Below are 19,521 nucleotides of genomic sequence, written 5' to 3' on the forward strand. Positions count from 1 at the left end.
ACTCCGCCCACACTGCCCACACTGCCCACACCGCCCACACTGCCCACTCCGCCCACACCGCCCACTCCGCCCACACTGCCCACACCGCCCACACTGCCCACTCCGCCCACACTGCCCACACTGCCCACTCCGCCCACACTGCCCACTCCGCCCACTCCGCCCACACTGCCCACACCACCCACACTGCCCACTCCACCCACACTGCCCAGACCGCCCACTCCGCCCACACTGCCCACTCCGCCCACACTGCCCACTCCGCCCACTCCGCCCACACTGCCCACACTGCCCACTCCGCCCACACTGCCCACACTGCCCACTCCGCCCACACCGCCCACACTGCCCACTCCGCCCACACCGTCCACACTGCCCACACCGCCCACTCCGCCCACACTGCCCACTCCGCCCACACTGCCCACACCGCCCACACTGCCCACACTGCCCACTCCGCCCACTCCGCCCACACTGCCCACTCCGCCCACACCACCCACACTGCCCACACTGCCCACACTGCCCACTCCGTCCACACTGCCCACACGGCCCACACTGCCCACTCCGCCCACACTGCCCACACCGCCCACACTGCCCACTCCGCCCACACCGCCCACTCCGCCCACACTGCCCACACCGCCCACACTGCCCACTCCGCCCACACTGCCCACACTGCCCACTCCGCCCACACTGCCCACTCCGCCCACTCCGCCCACACTGCCCACACCGCCCACACTGCCCACTCCACCCACACTGCCCAGACCGCCCACTCCGCCCACACTGCCCACTCCGCCCACACTGCCCACTCCGCCCACTCCGCCCACACTGCCCACACTGCCCACTCCGCCCACACTGCCCACACTGCCCACTCCGCCCACACCGCCCACACTGCCCACTCCGCCCACACCGTCCACACTGCCCACACCGCCCACTCCGCCCACACTGCCCACTCCGCCCACACTGCCCACACCGCCCACACTGCCCACACTGCCCACTCCGCCCACTCCGCCCACACTGCCCACTCCGCCCACACCGCCCACACTGCCCACTCCGCCCACACCGCCCACACTGCCCACACCGCCCACACCGCCCACACTGCCCACTCCGCCCACACCGCCCACACCGCCCACTCCGCCCACACCGCCCACACTGCCCACACTGCCCACTCCGCCCACTCCGCCCACACTGCCCACTCCGCCCACACTGCCCACACTGCCCACTCCGCCCACACTGCCCACACCGCCCACTCCGCCCACACCGCCCACTCCGCCCACTCCGCCCACACTGCCCACTCCGCCCACACTGCCCACTCCGCCCACACTGCCCACTCCGCCCACACCGCCCACACTGCCCACTCCGCCCACTCCGCCCACACTGCCCACTCCGCCCACACTGCCCACTCCGCCCACACCGCCCACACTGCCCACTCCGCCCACACCGCCCACACCGCCCACTCCGCCCACACCGCCCACACTGCCCACACTGCCCACTCCGCCCACACTGCCCACTCCGCCCACACTGCCCACTCCGCCCACACTGCCCACACCGCCCACTCCGCCCACACCGCCCACTCCGCCCACACTGCCCACTCCGCCCACACTGCCCACTCCGTCCACACTGCCCACACTGCCCACTCAGTCCACTCTGCTCACACTGCCCACTCCGCCCACACTGCCCACACCGGCCACTCCGCCCACACTGCCCACACCGCCCACTCTGCCCACACCGCCCACTCCGCCCACACTGCCCACTCCGCCCACACTGCCCACACTGCCCACTCCGTCCACTCTGCCCACACTGCCCACTCCGCCCACACTGCCCACACCGCCCACACTGCCCACATCGCCCACACTGCCCACTCCGCCCACACTGCCCACTCCGCCCACACTGCCCACTCCGCCCACACAGCCCACTCCGCCCACTCCGCCCACACTGCCCACTCCGCCCACACTGCCCACACCGCCCACACTGCCCACTCCGCCCACACCGCCCACTCCGCCCACACTGCCCACTCCGCCCACACTGCCCACTCCGCCCAATCCGCCCACACTGCCCACTCCGCCCACACTGCCCACACCGCCCACACTGCCCACTCTGCCCACACTGCCCACACTGCCCACTCCGCCCACACTGCCCACTCCGCCCACTCCGCCCACACTGCCCACTCCGCCCACACTGCCCGCTCCGCCCACACTGCCCACTCCGCCCACACTGCCCACACCGCCCACACTGCCCACACTGCCCACACCGCCCACTCCGCCCACACTGCCCACTCCGCCCACACTGCCCACTCCTTCCACACTGCCCACACGGCCCACTCCGTCCACTCTGCCCACACTGCCCACTCCGTCCACACCGCCCACACTGCCCACACTGCCCACACTGCCCACTCCGCCCACACTGCCCACACTGCCCACACCGCCCACACTGCCCACTCCGCCCACACCGCCCACTCCGCCCAGACCGCCCACACTGCCCACTCCGCCCACACTGCCCACACTGCCCACTCCGCCCACACTGCCCACTCCGCCCACTCCGCCCACACTGCCCACACTGCCCACTCCGCCCACACCGTCCACACTGCCCACACCGCCCACTCCGCCCACACTGCCCACTCCGCCCACACTGCCCACACCGCCCACACTGCCCACTCCGCCCACTCCGCCCACACTGCCCACTCCGCCCACACCGCCCACACTGCCCACACTGCCCACACTGCCCACTCCGTCCACACTGCCCACACGGCCCACACTGCCCACTCCGCCCACACTGCCCACACTGCCCACACCGCCCACACTGCCCACTCCGCCCACACCGCCCACTCCGCCCACACTGCCCACACCGCCCACACTGCCCACTCCGCCCACACTGCCCACACTGCCCACTCCGCCCACACTGCCCACTCCGCCCACTCCGCCCACACTGCCCACACCACCCACACTGCCCACTCCACCCACACTGCCCAGACCGCCCACTCCGCCCACACTGCCCACTCCGCCCACACTGCCCACTCCGCCCACTCCGCCCACACTGCCCACACTGCCCACTCCGCCCACACTGCCCACACTGCCCACTCCGCCCACACCGCCCACACTGCCCACTCCGCCCACACCGTCCACACTGCCCACACCGCCCACTCCGCCCACACTGCCCACTCCGCCCACACTGCCCACACCGCCCACACCGCCCACACTGCCCACTCCGCCCACTCCGCCCACACTGCCCACTCCGCCCACACCGCCCACACTGCCCACTCCGCCCACACCGCCCACACTGCCCACTCCGCCCACACCGCCCACACTGCCCACTCCGCCCACACCGCCCACACCGCCCACTCCGCCCACACCGCCCACACTGCCCACACTGCCCACTCCGCCCACTCCGCCCACACTGCCCACTCCGCCCACACTGCCCACACTGCCCACTCCGCCCACACTGCCCACACCGCCCACTCCGCCCACACCGCCCACTCCGCCCACTCCGCCCACACTGCCCACTCCGCCCACACTGCCCACTCCGCCCACACTGCCCACTCCGCCCACACCGCCCACACTGCCCACTCCGCCCACTCCGCCCACACTGCCCACTCCGCCCACACTGCCCACTCCGCCCACACCGCCCACACTGCCCACTCCGCCCACACCGCCCACACCGCCCACTCCGCCCACACCGCCCACACTGCCCACACTGCCCACTCCGCCCACACTGCCCACTCCGCCCACACTGCCCACTCCGCCCACACTGCCCACACCGCCCACTCCGCCCACACCGCCCACTCCGCCCACACTGCCCACTCCGCCCACACTGCCCACTCCGTCCACACTGCCCACACTGCCCACTCAGTCCACTCTGCTCACACTGCCCACTCCGCCCACACTGCCCACACCGGCCACTCCGCCCACACTGCCCACACCGCCCACTCTGCCCACACCGCCCACTCCGCCCACACTGCCCACTCCGCCCACACTGCCCACACTGCCCACTCCGTCCACTCTGCCCACACTGCCCACACTGCCCACACCGCCCACACTGCCCACATCGCCCACACTGCCCACACCGCCCACTCCGCCCACACTGCCCACTCCGCCCACACTGCCCACTCCGTCCACACTGCCCACTCCGTCCACTCTGCCCACACTGCCCACTCCGCCCACACGGCCCACACTGCCCACTCCGCCCACACTGCCCACTCCGTCCACACCGCCCACTCTGCCCACACTGCCCACACCGCCCACACTGCCCACTCCGCCCACACTGCCCACTCCGCCCACTCCGCCCACACTGCCCACTCCGCCCACACTGCCCACTCCGCCCACTCCGCCCACACTGCCCACACCGCCCACACCGCCCACACTGCCCACACCGCCCACTAAGCCCACACTGCCCACTCCGCCCACACCGCCCACTCCGCCCACACCGCCCACTCCGCCCACACCGCCCACACCGCCCACTCCGCCCACACCGCCCACACTGCCCACTCCGCCCACACTGCCCACTCCGCCCACACTGCCCACACTGCCCACTCCGCCCACTCCGCCCACACTGCCCACTCCGCCCACACTGCCCACTCCACCCACACTGCCCACACCGCCCACATCGCCCACACTGCCCACTCCGCCCACACTGCCCACTCCGCCCACACTGCCCACACCGCCCACACCGCCCACACTGCCCACTCCGCCCACACCGCCCACACTGCCCACTCCGCCCACTCCGCCCACACTGCCCACTCCGCCCACACTGCCCACTCCGCCCACACTGCCCACACTGCCCACACCGCCCACACTGCCCACACTGCCCACACCGCCCACACTGCCCACACTGCCCACACCGCCCACACTGCCCACTCCGCCCACACTGCCCACTCCGCCCACACTGCCCACTCCGCCCACACCGCCCACACTGCCCACTCTGCCCACACTGCCCACTCCGCCCACACTGCCCACTCCGTCCACACTGCCCACACTGCCCACTCCGCCCACACTGCCCACTCCGTCCACACTGCCCACTCCGCCCATTCCGCCCACACCGCCCACACTGCCCACTCCGCCCACGCCGCACACACTGCCCACTCCGCCCACACTGCCCACACCGCCCACACTGCCCACATCGCCCACACTGCCCACACCGCCCACTCCGCCCACACTGCCCACTCCGCCCACACTGCCCACTCCGTCCACACTGCCCACACTGCCCACTCAGTCCACTCTGCTCACACTGCCCACTCCGCCCACACTGCCCACACCGCCCACTCCGCCCACACTGCCCACACCGCCCACTCCGCCCACTCTGCCCACACCGCCCACTCCGCCCACACTGCCCACTCCGCCCACACTGCCCACACTGCCCACTCCGTCCACTCTGCCCACACTGCCCACTCCGCCCACACTGCCCACACTGCCCACACCGCCCACACTGCCAAATCGCCCACACTGCCCACACCGCCCACTCCGCCCACACTGCCCACTCCGCCCACACTGCCCACTCCGTCCACACTGCCCACTCCGTCCACTCTGCCCACACTGCCCACTCCGCCCACACGGCCCACACTGCCCACTCCGCCCACACTGCCCACTCCGTCCACACCGCCCACTCTGCCCACACTGCCCACACCGCCCACACTGCCCACTCCGCCCACACTGCCCACTCCGCCCACTCCGCCCACACTGCCCACTCCGCCCACACTGCCCACTCCGCCCACTCCGCCCACACTGCCCACACCGCCCACACCGCCCACACTGCCCACACCGCCCACTAAGCCCACACTGCCCACTCCGCCCACACCGCCCACTCCGCCCACACCGCCCACGCCGCCCACTCCGCCCACGCCGCCCACACTGCCCACTCTGCCCACTCCGCCCACACTGCCCACTCCGCCCACACTGCCCACTCCGCCCACACCGCCCACACCGCCCACACCGCCCACACTGCCCACTCCGCCCACACTGCCCACTCCGCCCACACTGCCCACTCCGCGCACACTGCCCACACTGCCCACTCCGCCCACACTGCCCACTCCGCCCACACTGCCCACTCCGCCCACACTGCCCACACCGCCCACACCGCCCACACTGCCCACTCCGCCCACACTGCCCACTCCGCCCACACTGCCCACACCGCCCACACCGCCCACACTGCCCACTCCGCCCACACCGCGCACACTGCCCACTCCGCCCACACTGCCCACTCCGCCCACACTGCCCACACCGCCCACACTGCCCACACCGCCCACACTGCCCACACCGCCCACACTGCCCACACTGCCCACACCGCCCACACTGCCCACTCCGCCCACACTGCCCACTCCGCCCACACTGCCCACTCCGCCCACACTGCCCACACCGCCCACTCCGCCCACACTGCTCACTCCGCCCACACTGCCCACACCGCCCACTCCGCCCTCACTGCCCACTCCGCCCACACTGCCCACTCCGTCCACACTGCCCACACTGCCCACTCCGTCCACTCTGCCCACACTGCCCACTCCGTCCACACCGCCCACACTGCCCACACTGCCCACTCCGTCCACACTGCCCACACTGCCCACACGGCCCACACTGCCCACTCCGCCCACACTGCCCACACTGCCCACACCGCCCACACTGCCCACTCCGCCCACACCGCCCACACTGCCCACACCGCCCACACTGCCCACTCCGCCCACACTGCCCACACCGCCCACACTGCCCACTCCGCCCACACTGCCCACTCCGCTCACACTGCCCACTCCGCCCACACTGCCCACACTGACAACACTGCCCACTCCGCCCACACTGCCCACTCCGCCCACACTGCCCACACTGCCCACACCGCCCACACTGCCCACTCCGCCCACACTGCCCACTCCGCCCACACCGCCCACACTGCCCACACTGCCCACTCCGCCCACACCGCCCACACTGCCCACTCCGCCCACACCGCCCACACTGCCCACACCGCCCGCACTGCCCACACCGCCCACACTGCCCACTCTGCCCACTCCGCCCACACTGCCCACTCCGCCCACACTGCCCACTCCGCCCACACAGCCCACTCCGCCCACTCCGCCCACACTGCCCACTCCGCCCACACTGCCCACACCGCCCACACTGCCCACTCCGCCCACACCGCCCACTCCGCCCACACTGCCCACTCCGCCCACACTGCCCACTCCGCCCAATCCGCCCACACTGCCCACTCCGCCCACACTGCCCACTCCGCCCACACCGCCCACACTGCCCACTCTGCCCACACTGCCCACACTGCCCACTCCGCCCACACTGCCCACTCCGCCCACACTGCCCACACTGCCCACTCCGCCCACACCGCCAACTCCGCCCACTCCGCCCACACTGCCCACTCCGCCCACACTGCCCGCTCCGCCCACACTGCCCACTCCGCCCACACTGCCCACACCGCCCACACTGCCCACACCGCCCACACTGCCCACACCGCCCACTCCGCCCACACTGCCCACTCCGCCCACACTGCCCACTCCTTCCACACTGCCCACACGGCCCACTCCGTCCACTCTGCCCACACTGCCCACTCCGTCCACACCGCCCACACTGCCCACACTGCCCACTCCGTCCACACTGCCCACACGGCCCACACTGCCCACTCCGCCCACACTGCCCACACTGCCCACACCGCCCACACTGCCCACTCCGCCCACACCGCCCACTCCGCCCACACTGCCCACACCGCCCACACTGCCCACTCCGCCCACACTGCCCACACTGCCCACTCCGCCCACACTGCCCACTCCGCCCACTCCGCCCACACTGCCCACACCACCCACACTGCCCACTCCACCCACACTGCCCAGACCGCCCACTCCGCCCACACTGCCCACTCCGCCCACACTGCCCACTCCGCCCACTCCGCCCACACTGCCCACACTGCCCACTCCGCCCACACTGCCCACACTGCCCACTCCGCCCACACCGCCCACACTGCCCACTCCGCCCACACCGTCCACACTGCCCACACCGCCCACTCCGCCCACACTGCCCACACCGCCCACACTGCCCACTCCGCCCACACCGCCCACTCCGCCCACACGCCCACACTGCCCACACTGCCCACTCCGCCCACACTGCCCACTCCGCCCACACTGCCCACACCGCCCACTCCGCCCACACCGCCCACTCCGCCCACACTGCCCACTCCGCCCACACTGCCCACTCCGTCCACACTGCCCACACTGCCCACTCAGTCCACTCTGCTCACACTGCCCACTCCGCCCACACTGCCCACACCGGCCACTCCGCCCACACTGCCCACACCGCCCACTCTGCCCACACCGCCCACTCCGCCCACACTGCCCACTCCGCCCACACTGCCCACACTGCCCACTCCGTCCACTCTGCCCACACTGCCCACTCCGCCCACACTGCCCACACTGCCCACACCGCCCACACTGCCCACATCGCCCACACTGCCCACTCCGCCCACACTGCCCACTCCGCCCACACTGCCCACTCCGCCCACACAGCCCACTCCGCCCACTCCGCCCACACTGCCCACTCCGCCCACACTGCCCACACCGCCCACACTGCCCACTCCGCCCACACCGCCCACTCCGCCCACACTGCCCACTCCGCCCAATCCGCCCACACTGCCCACTCCGCCCACACTGCCCACTCCGCCCACACCGCCCACACTGCCCACTCTGCCCACACTGCCCACACTGCCCACTCCGCCCACACTGCCCACTCCGCCCACTCCGCCCACACTGCCCACTCCGCCCACACTGCCCGCTCCGCCCACACTGCCCACTCCGCCCACACTGCCCACACCGCCCACACTGCCCACACTGCCCACACCGCCCACTCCGCCCACACTGCCCACTCCGCCCACACTGCCCACTCCTTCCACACTGCCCACACGGCCCACTCCGTCCACTCTGCCCACACTGCCCACTCCGTCCACACCGCCCACACTGCCCACATTGCCCACACTGCCCACTCCGCCCACACTGCCCACACTGCCCACACTGCCCACTCCGCCCACACCGCCCACTCCGCCCACACCGCCCACACTGCCCACTCCGCCCACACTGCCCACACTGCCCACTCCGCCCACACTGCCCACTCCGCCCACTCCGCCCACACTGCCCACACTGCCCACTCCGCCCACACCGTCCACACTGCCCACACCGCCCACTCCGCCCACACTGCCCACTCCGCCCACACTGCCCACACCGCCCACACTGCCCACACTGCCCACTCCGCCCACTCCGCCCACACTGCCCACTCCGCCCACACCGCCCACACTGCCCACACTGCCCACACTGCCCACTCCGTCCACACTGCCCACACGGCCCACACTGCCCACTCCGCCCACACTGCCCACACTGCCCACACCGCCCACACTGCCCACTCCGCCCACACCGCCCACTCCGCCCACACTGCCCACACCGCCCACACTGCCCACTCCGCCCACACTGCCCACACTGCCCACTCCGCCCACACTGCCCACTCCGCCCACTCCGCCCACACTGCCCACACCACCCACACTGCCCACTCCACCCACACTGCCCAGACCGCCCACTCCGCCCACACTGCCCACTCCGCCCACACTGCCCACTCCGCCCACTCCGCCCACACTGCCCACACTGCCCACTCCGCCCACACTGCCCACACTGCCCACTCCGCCCACACCGCCCACACTGCCCACTCCGCCCACACCGTCCACACTGCCCACACCGCCCACTCCGCCCACACTGCCCACTCCGCCCACACTGCCCACACCGCCCACACTGCCCACACTGCCCACTCCGCCCACTCCGCCCACACTGCCCACTCCGCCCACACCGCCCACGCTGCCCACTCCGCCCACACCGCCCACACTGCCCACTCCGCCCACACCGCCCACACTGCCCACTCCGCCCACACCGCCCACACCGCCCACTCCGCCCACACCGCCCACACTGCCCACACTGCCCACTCCGCCCACTCCGCCCACACTGCCCACTCCGCCCACACTGCCCACACTGCCCACTCCGCCCACACTGCCCACACCGCCCACTCCGCCCACACCGCCCACTCCGCCCACTCCGCCCACACTGCCCACTCCGCCCACACTGCCCACTCCGCCCACACTGCCCACTCCGCCCACACCGCCCACACTGCCCACTCCGCCCACTCCGCCCACACTGCCCACTCCGCCCACACTGCCCACTCCGCCCACACCGCCCACACTGCCCACTCCGCCCACACCGCCCACACCGCCCACTCCGCCCACACCGCCCACACTGCCCACACTGCCCACTCCGCCCACACTGCCCACTCCGCCCACACTGCCCACTCCGCCCACACTGCCCACACCGCCCACTCCGCCCACACCGCCCACTCCGCCCACACTGCCCACTCCGCCCACACTGCCCACTCCGTCCACACTGCCCACACTGCCCACTCAGTCCACTCTGCTCACACTGCCCACTCCGCCCACACTGCCCACACCGGCCACTCCGCCCACACTGCCCACACCGCCCACTCCGCCCACACTGCCCACTCCGCCCACACTGCCCACACTGCCCACTCCGTCCACTCTGCCCACACTGCCCACACTGCCCACACCGCCCACACTGCCCACATCGCCCACACTGCCCACACCGCCCACTCCGCCCACACTGCCCACTCCGCCCACACTGCCCACTCCGTCCACACTGCCCACTCCGTCCACTCTGCCCACACTGCCCACTCCGCCCACACGGCCCACACTGCCCACTCCGCCCACACTGCCCACTCCGTCCACACCGCCCACTCTGCCCACACTGCCCACACCGCCCACACTGCCCACTCCGCCCACACTGCCCACTCCGCCCACTCCGCCCACACTGCCCACTCCGCCCACACTGCCCACTCCGCCCACTCCGCCCACACCGCCCACACCGCCCACACTGCCCACACCGCCCACTAAGCCCACACTGCCCACTCCGCCCACACTGCCCACTCCGCCCACACCGCCCACTCCGCCCACACCGCCCACACCGCCCACTCCGCCCACACCGCCCACACTGCCCACTCCGCCCACACTGCCCACTCCGCCCACACTGCCCACACTGCCCACTCCGCCCACTCCGCCCACACTGCCCACTCCGCCCACACTGCCCACTCCGCCCACACTGCCCACACCGCCCACATCGCCCACACTGCCCACTCCGCCCACACTGCCCACTCCGCCCACACTGCCCACACCGCCCACACCGCCCACACTGCCCACTCCGCCCACACCGCCCACACTGCCCACTCCGCCCACTCCGCCCACACTGCCCACTCCGCCCACACTGCCCACTCCGCCCACACTGCCCACACTGCCCACACCGCCCACACTGCCCACACTGCCCACACCGCCCACACTGCCCACACTGCCCACACCGCCCACACTGCCCACTCCGCCCACACTGCCCACTCCGCCCACACTGCCCACTCCGCCCACACCGCCCACACTGCCCACTCTGCCCACACTGCCCACTCCGCCCACACTGCCCACTCCGTCCACACTGCCCACACTGCCCACTCCGCCCACACTGCCCACTCCGTCCACACTGCCCACTCCGCCCATTCCGCCCACACCGCCCACACTGCCCACTCCGCCCACGCCGCACACACTGCCCACTCCGCCCACACTGCCCACACCGCCCACACTGCCCACATCGCCCACACTGCCCACACCGCCCACTCCGCCCACACTGCCCACTCCGCCCACACTGCCCACTCCGTCCACACTGCCCACACTGCCCACTCAGTCCACTCTGCTCACACTGCCCACTCCGCCCACACTGCCCACACCGCCCACTCCGCCCACACTGCCCACACCGCCCACTCCGCCCACTCTGCCCACACCGCCCACTCCGCCCACACTGCCCACTCCGCCCACACTGCCCACACTGCCCACTCCGTCCACTCTGCCCACACTGCCCACTCCGCCCACACTGCCCACACTGCCCACACCGCCCACACTGCCAAATCGCCCACACTGCCCACACCGCCCACTCCGCCCACACTGCCCACTCCGCCCACACTGCCCACTCCGTCCACACTGCCCACTCCGTCCACACTGCCCACTCCGTCCACTCTGCCCACACTGCCCACTCCGCCCACACGGCCCACACTGCCCACTCCGCCCACACTGCCCACTCCGTCCACACCGCCCACTCTGCCCACACTGCCCACACCGCCCACACTGCCCACTCCGCCCACACTGCCCACTCCGCCCACTCCGCCCACACTGCCCACTCCGCCCACACTGCCCACTCCGCCCACTCCGCCCACACTGCCCACACCGCCCACACCGCCCACACTGCCCACACCGCCCACTAAGCCCACACTGCCCACTCCGCCCACACCGCCCACTCCGCCCACACCGCCCACGCCGCCCACTCCGCCCACACTGCCCACTCCGCCCACACTGCCCACTCCGCCCACACTGCCCACTCCGCCCACACCGCCCACACCGCCCACACCGCACACACTGCCCACTCCGCCCACACTGCCCACTCCGCCCACACTGCCCACTCCGCGCACACTGCCCACACTGCCCACTCCGCCCACACTGCCCACTCCGCCCACACTGCCCACTCCGCCCACACTGCCCACACCGCCCACACCGCCCACACTGCCCACTCCGCCCACACTGCCCACTCCGCCCACACTGCCCACACCGCCCACACCGCCCACACTGCCCACTCCGCCCACACCGCGCACACTGCCCACTCCGCCCACACTGCCCACTCCGCCCACACTGCCCACACCGCCCACACTGCCCACACCGCCCACACTGCCCACACCGCCCACACTGCCCACACTGCCCACACTGCCCACACTGCCCACTCCGTCCACTCTGCCCACACTGCCCACTCCGTCCACACCGCCCACACTGCCCACACTGCCCACTCCGTCCACACTGCCCACACTGCCCACACGGCCCACACTGCCCACTCCGCCCACACTGCCCACACTGCCCACACCGCCCACACTGCCCACTCCGCCCACACCGCCCACACTGCCCACACCGCCCACACTGCCCACTCCGCCCACACTGCCCACACCGCCCACACTGCCCACTCCGCCCACACTGCCCACTCCGCTCACACTGCCCACTCCGCCCACACTGCCCACACTGACAACACTGCCCACTCCGCCCACACTGCCCACTCCGCCCACACTGCCCACACTGCCCACACCGCCCACACTGCCCACTCCGCCCACACTGCCCACTCCGCCCACACCGCCCACACTGCCCACACTGCCCACTCCGCCCACACCGCCCACACTGCCCACTCCGCCCACACCGCCCACACTGCCCACACCGCCCGCACTGCCCACACCGCCCACACTGCCCACTCTGCCCACTCCGCCCACACTGCCCACTCCGCCCACACTGCCCACTCCGCCCACACAGCCCACTCCGCCCACTCCGCCCACACTGCCCACTCCGCCCACACTGCCCACACCGCCCACACTGCCCACTCCGCCCACACCGCCCACTCCGCCCACACTGCCCACTCCGCCCACACTGCCCACTCCGCCCAATCCGCCCACACTGCCCACTCCGCCCACACTGCCCACTCCGCCCACACCGCCCACACTGCCCACTCTGCCCACACTGCCCACTCCGCCCACACTGCCCACTCCGCCCACACTGCCCACACTGCCCACTCCGCCCACACCGCCAACTCCGCCCACTCCGCCCACACTGCCCACTCCGCCCACACTGCCCACTCCGCCCACACTGCCCACACCGCCCACACTGCCCACACCGCCCACACTGCCCACACCGCCAACTCCGCCCACACTGCCCACTCCGCCCACACTGCCCACTCCTTCCACACTGCCCACACGGCCCACTCCGTCCACTCTGCCCACACTGCCCACTCCGTCCACACCGCCCACACTGCCCACACTGCCCACTCCGTCCACACTGCCCACACGGCCCACACTGCCCACTCCGCCCACACTGCCCACACTGCCCACACCGCCCACACTGCCCACTCCGCCCACACCGCCCACTCCGCCCACACTGCCCACACCGCCCACACTGCCCACTCCGCCCACACTGCCCACACTGCCCACTCCGCCCACACTGCCCACTCCGCCCACTCCGCCCACACTGCCCACACCACCCACACTGCCCACTCCACCCACACTGCCCAGACCGCCCACTCCGCCCACACTGCCCACTCCGCCCACACTGCCCACTCCGCCCACTCCGCCCACACTGCCCACACTGCCCACTCCGCCCACACTGCCCACACTGCCCACTCCGCCCACACCGCCCACACTGCCCACTCCGCCCACACCGTCCACACTGCCCACACCGCCCACTCCGCCCACACTGCCCACACCGCCCACACTGCCCACACTGCCCACTCCGCCCACTCCGCCCACACTGCCCACTCCGCCCACACCGCCCACACTGCCCACTCCGCCCACACCGCCCACACTGCCCACTCCGCCCACACCGCCCACTCCGCCCACACCGCCCACACCGCCCACTCCGCCCACACCGCCCACACTGCCCACACTGCCCACTCCGCCCACTCCGCCCACACTGCCCACTCCGCCCACACTGCCCACACTGCCCACTCCGCCCACACTGCCCACACCGCCCACTCCGCCCACACCGCCCACTCCGCCCACTCCGCCCACACTGCCCACTCCGCCCACACTGCCCACTCCGCCCACACTGCCCACTCCGCCCACACCGCCCACACTGCCCACTCCGCCCACTCCGCCCACACTGCCCACTCCGCCCACACTGCCCACTCCGCCCACACTGCCCACTCCGCCCACACCGCCCACTCCGCCCACACCGCCCACACTGCCCACACTGCCCACTCTGCCCACTCCGCCCACACTGCCCACTCCGCCCAATCCGCCCACACTGCCCACTCCGCCCACACTGCCCACTCCGCCCACACTGCCCACTCCGCCCACACCGCCCACACTGCCCACTCTGCCCACACTGCCCACACTGCCCACTCCGCCCACACTGCCCACTCCGCCCACACTGCCCACACTGCCCACTCCGCCCACACCGCCAACTCCGCCCACTCCGCCCACACTGCCCACTCCGCCCACACTGCCCGCTCCGCCCACACTGCCCACTCCGCCCACACTGCCCACACCGCCCACACTGCCCACACCGCCCACACTGCCCACACTGCCCACACCGCCCACTCCGCCCACACTGCCCACTCCGCCCACACTGCCCACTCCTTCCACACTGCCCACACGGCCCACTCCGTCCACTCTGCCCACACTGCCCACTCCGTCCACACCGCCCACACTGCCCACACTGCCCACTCCGTCCACACTGCCCACACGGCCCACACTGCCCACTCCGCCCACACTGCCCACACTGCCCACACCGCCCACACTGCCCACTCCGCCCACACCGCCCACTCCGCCCACACTGCCCACACCGCCCACACTGCCCACTCCGCCCACACTGCCCACACTGCCCACTCCGCCCACACTGCCCACTCCGCCCACTCCGCCCACACTGCCCACACCACCCACACTGCCCACTCCACCCACACTGCCCAGACCGCCCACTCCGCCCACACTGCCCACTCCGCCCACACTGCCCACTCCGCCCACTCCGCCCACACTGCCCACACTGCCCACTCCGCCCACACTGCCCACACTGCCCACTCCGCCCACACCGCCCACACTGCCCACTCCGCCCACACCGTCCACACTGCCCACACCGCCCACTCCGCCCACACTGCCCACTCCGCCCACACTGCCCACACCGCCCACACTGCCCACACTGCCCACTCCGCCCACTCCGCCCACTCCGCCCACACCGCCCACACTGCCCACTCCGCCCACACCGCCCACACTGCCCACTCCGCCCACACCGCCCACACTGCCCACTCCGCCCACACCGCCCACACCGCCCACACCGCCCACACTGCCCACACTGCCCACTCCGCCCACACTGCCCACTCCGCCCACACTGCCCACACTGCCCACTCCGCCCACACTGCCCACACCGCCCACTCCGCCCACACCGCCCACTCCGCCCACTCCGCCCACACTGCCCACTCCGCCCACACTGCCCACTCCGCCCACACTGCCCACTCCGCCCACACCGCCCACACTGCCCACTCCGCCCACTCCGCCCACACTGCCCACTCCGCCCACACTGCCCACTCCGCCCACACCGCCCACACTGCCCACTCCGCCCACACCGCCCACTCCGCCCACACCGCCCACACTGCCCACACTGCCCACTCCGCCCACACTGCCCACTCCGCCCACACTGCCCACACCGCCCACTCCGCCCACACCGCCCACTCCGCCCACTCCGCCCACACTGCCCACTCCGCCCACACCGCCCACACTGCCCACTCCGCCCACACTGCCCACTCCGCCCACTCCGCCCACACTGCCCACTCCGCCCACACTGCCCACTCCGCCCACACCGCCCACTCCGACCACTCTGCCCACACTGCCCACTCCGCCCACACTGCCCACTCCGCCTACACCGCCCACACCGCCCACACTGCCCACACTGCCCATTCCGCCCACTCCGCCCACTCCGACCACACTGCCCACACCGCCCACACCGCCCACTCTGCCCACACTGCCCACACTGCCCACTCCGCCCACACTGCCCCCTCCGCCCACTCCGCCCGCACCGCCCACACCGCCCACTCCGCCCACTCCGCCCACACTGCCCACTCCGCCCACTCCGCCCACACTGCCCACTCCGCCCACACTGCCCACTCCGCCCACTCCGCCCACACTGCCCACTCCGCCCACTCCGCCCACTCTGCCCACTCCGCCCACACTGCCCACTCCGCCCACTCCACCCAAACTGCCCACTCCGCCCACTCCGCCCACACTGCCCACTCCGCCCACACCGCCCACACCGCCCACTCCGCCCACACTGCCCACTCCGCCCACACTGCCCACTCCGCCCACACCGCCCACTCCGCCCACACTGCCCACACTGCCCACTCCGTCCACACTGCCCACTCCGCCCACACCGCCCACACCGCCCACTCCGCCCACACTGCCCACTCCGCCCACTCCGCCCACACTGCCCACTCCGCCCACTCCGCCCACTCCGCCCAGACTGCCCACTCCGCCCACACCGCCCACACCGCCCACACCGCCCACACCGCCCACACTGCCCACTCTGCCCACTCCGTCCACACTGCCCACTCCGTCCACTCTGCCCACTCCGTCCACACCGCCCACACTGCCCACTCCGTCCACACCGCCCACACTGCCCACATGGCCCACACTGCCCACTCCGCCCACACTGCCCACACTGCCCACACCGCCCACACTGCCCACTCCGCCCACACCGCCCACTCCGCCCACACTGCCCACACCGCCCACACTGCCCACACTGCCCACTCCGCCCACACTGCCCACACTGCCCACTCCGCCCACACTGCCCACTCCGCCCACACTGCCCACACCGCCCACACTGCCCACTCCGCCCACACTGCCCACACTGCCCACACCGCCCACACTGCCCACTCCGCCCACACTGCCCACTCCGCCCACACTGCCCACACTGCCCACTCCGCCCACACCGCCCACACCGCCCACTCCGCCCACACCGCCCACACTGCCCACACTGCCCACACTGCCCACTCCGCCCACACTGCCCACTCCGCCCACACTGCCCACACCGCCCACACTGCCCACTGCGCCCACTCCGCCCACACTGCCCACTCCGCCCACACTGCCCGCTCCGCCCACACCGCCCACACTGCCCACTCCGCCCATACCGCCCACACTGCCCACTCCGCCCACACCGCCCACACTGCCCACACTGCCCACTCCGCCCACTCCGCCCACACTGCCCACTCCGCCCACACTGCCCACACTGCCCACTCTGCCCACACTGCCCACTCCGCCCACTCCGCCCACACTGCCCACACTGCCCACACCGCCCACACTGCCCACTCCGCCCACACTGCCCACTCCGCCCACTCCGCCCACTCCGCCCACACTGCCCACTCCGCCCACTCCGCCCACACTGCCCACTCCGCCCACACTGCCCACTCCGCCCACACCGGCCACACTGCCCACTCCGCCCACACCGCCCACTCCGCCCACACCGCCCACTCCGCCCACACTGCCCACTCCGCCCACACCGCCCACACCGCCCACTCCGCCCACACCGCCCACACTGCCCACTCCGCCCACACTGCCCATTCCGCCCACTCCGCCCACACTGCCCACACTGCCCACACTGCCCACTCCGCCCACACCGCCCACACTGCCCACTCCGCCCACACTGCCCACACTGCCCACTCCGCCCACTCCGCCCACACTGCCCACTCCGCCCACACTGCCCACACCGCCCACACCGCCCACTCCGCCCACACTGCCCACTCCGCCCACACTGCCCACTCCGCCCACACTGCCCACTCGGCCCACTCCGCCCACACTGCCCACTCTGCCCACACTGCCCACTCCGCCCACACTGCCCACACTGCCCACTCCGCCCACTCCGCCCACACTGCCCACTCCGCCCACTCCGCCCACACTGCCCACTCCGCCCACACCGCCCACACTGCCCACTCCGCCCACACTGCCCACTCCGCCCACTCCGCCCACACTGCCCACTCCGCCCACACCGCCCACTCCGCCCACACCGCCCACTCCGCCCACACCGCCCACACCGCCCACTCCGCCCGCTCCGCCCGCACCGCCCGCACCGCCCGCACCGCCCACTCCGCCCACACCGCCCACACCGCCCACACCGCCCACTCCGCCCACTCCGCCCACACCGCCCACACCGCCCACTCCGCCCACACCGCCCACACCGCCCACACCGCCCACTCCGCCCACTCCGCCCACACCGCCCACACCGCCCACACCGCCCACTCCGCCCACACCGCCCACACCGCCCACACTGCCCACTCCGCCCACACCGCCCACTCCGCCCACACCGCCCACACTGCCCACACTGCCCACTCCGCCCACACCGCCCACACCGCCCACACTGCCCACACTGCCATATTCTGAAATTAATTGAAAATCCTAGTAATTAATGGCTCATCATCATTGAATACAGAAGTGTATAAATAGATTTTCCTAGGATTTTAAAATTCTTATCCTTGTGTTCAAATCCCTCCATGGTCACCCCTCCCTATCTCTGTAATCTCCTCCAGCCCTACAATCCCCCGAGATGACTGCGCTCCTCTAATGCTGCCCTCCTGAGCATCCCTGATTATAATCGCTCAACTATTGATGGCCGTGCCTTCAGCTGCCTGGGCCTCAAGCTCTGGAACTCCCTCCCCAAACCTCTCCACCTCTCTATCTCTCTTTCTTCTTTTAAGATGTTCCTTAAAACCTGGCTCTTTGACGAAGCCTTCTCAAGGGCAATTTGGGACGGGCAATAAATGCTGGCCTTGCCAGTGACGCCCATATCCAAGGATCGAATAAAGAAAAGAGTTTGGTTATGTGCCCTAATATCTCCTTATGTGGCTTGATGTCAAATTTTCTTTGATAACGATCCTGTGAAGGTTTTACTACATTAAAGGCGCTAAATAAATACAAGTTTTTGTTG

The sequence above is a fragment of the Pristiophorus japonicus genome, unplaced genomic scaffold (assembly GCF_044704955.1).
Source record: "Pristiophorus japonicus isolate sPriJap1 unplaced genomic scaffold, sPriJap1.hap1 HAP1_SCAFFOLD_239, whole genome shotgun sequence".
In the NCBI taxonomy this organism is placed as follows: Eukaryota; Metazoa; Chordata; class Chondrichthyes; family Pristiophoridae; genus Pristiophorus; species Pristiophorus japonicus.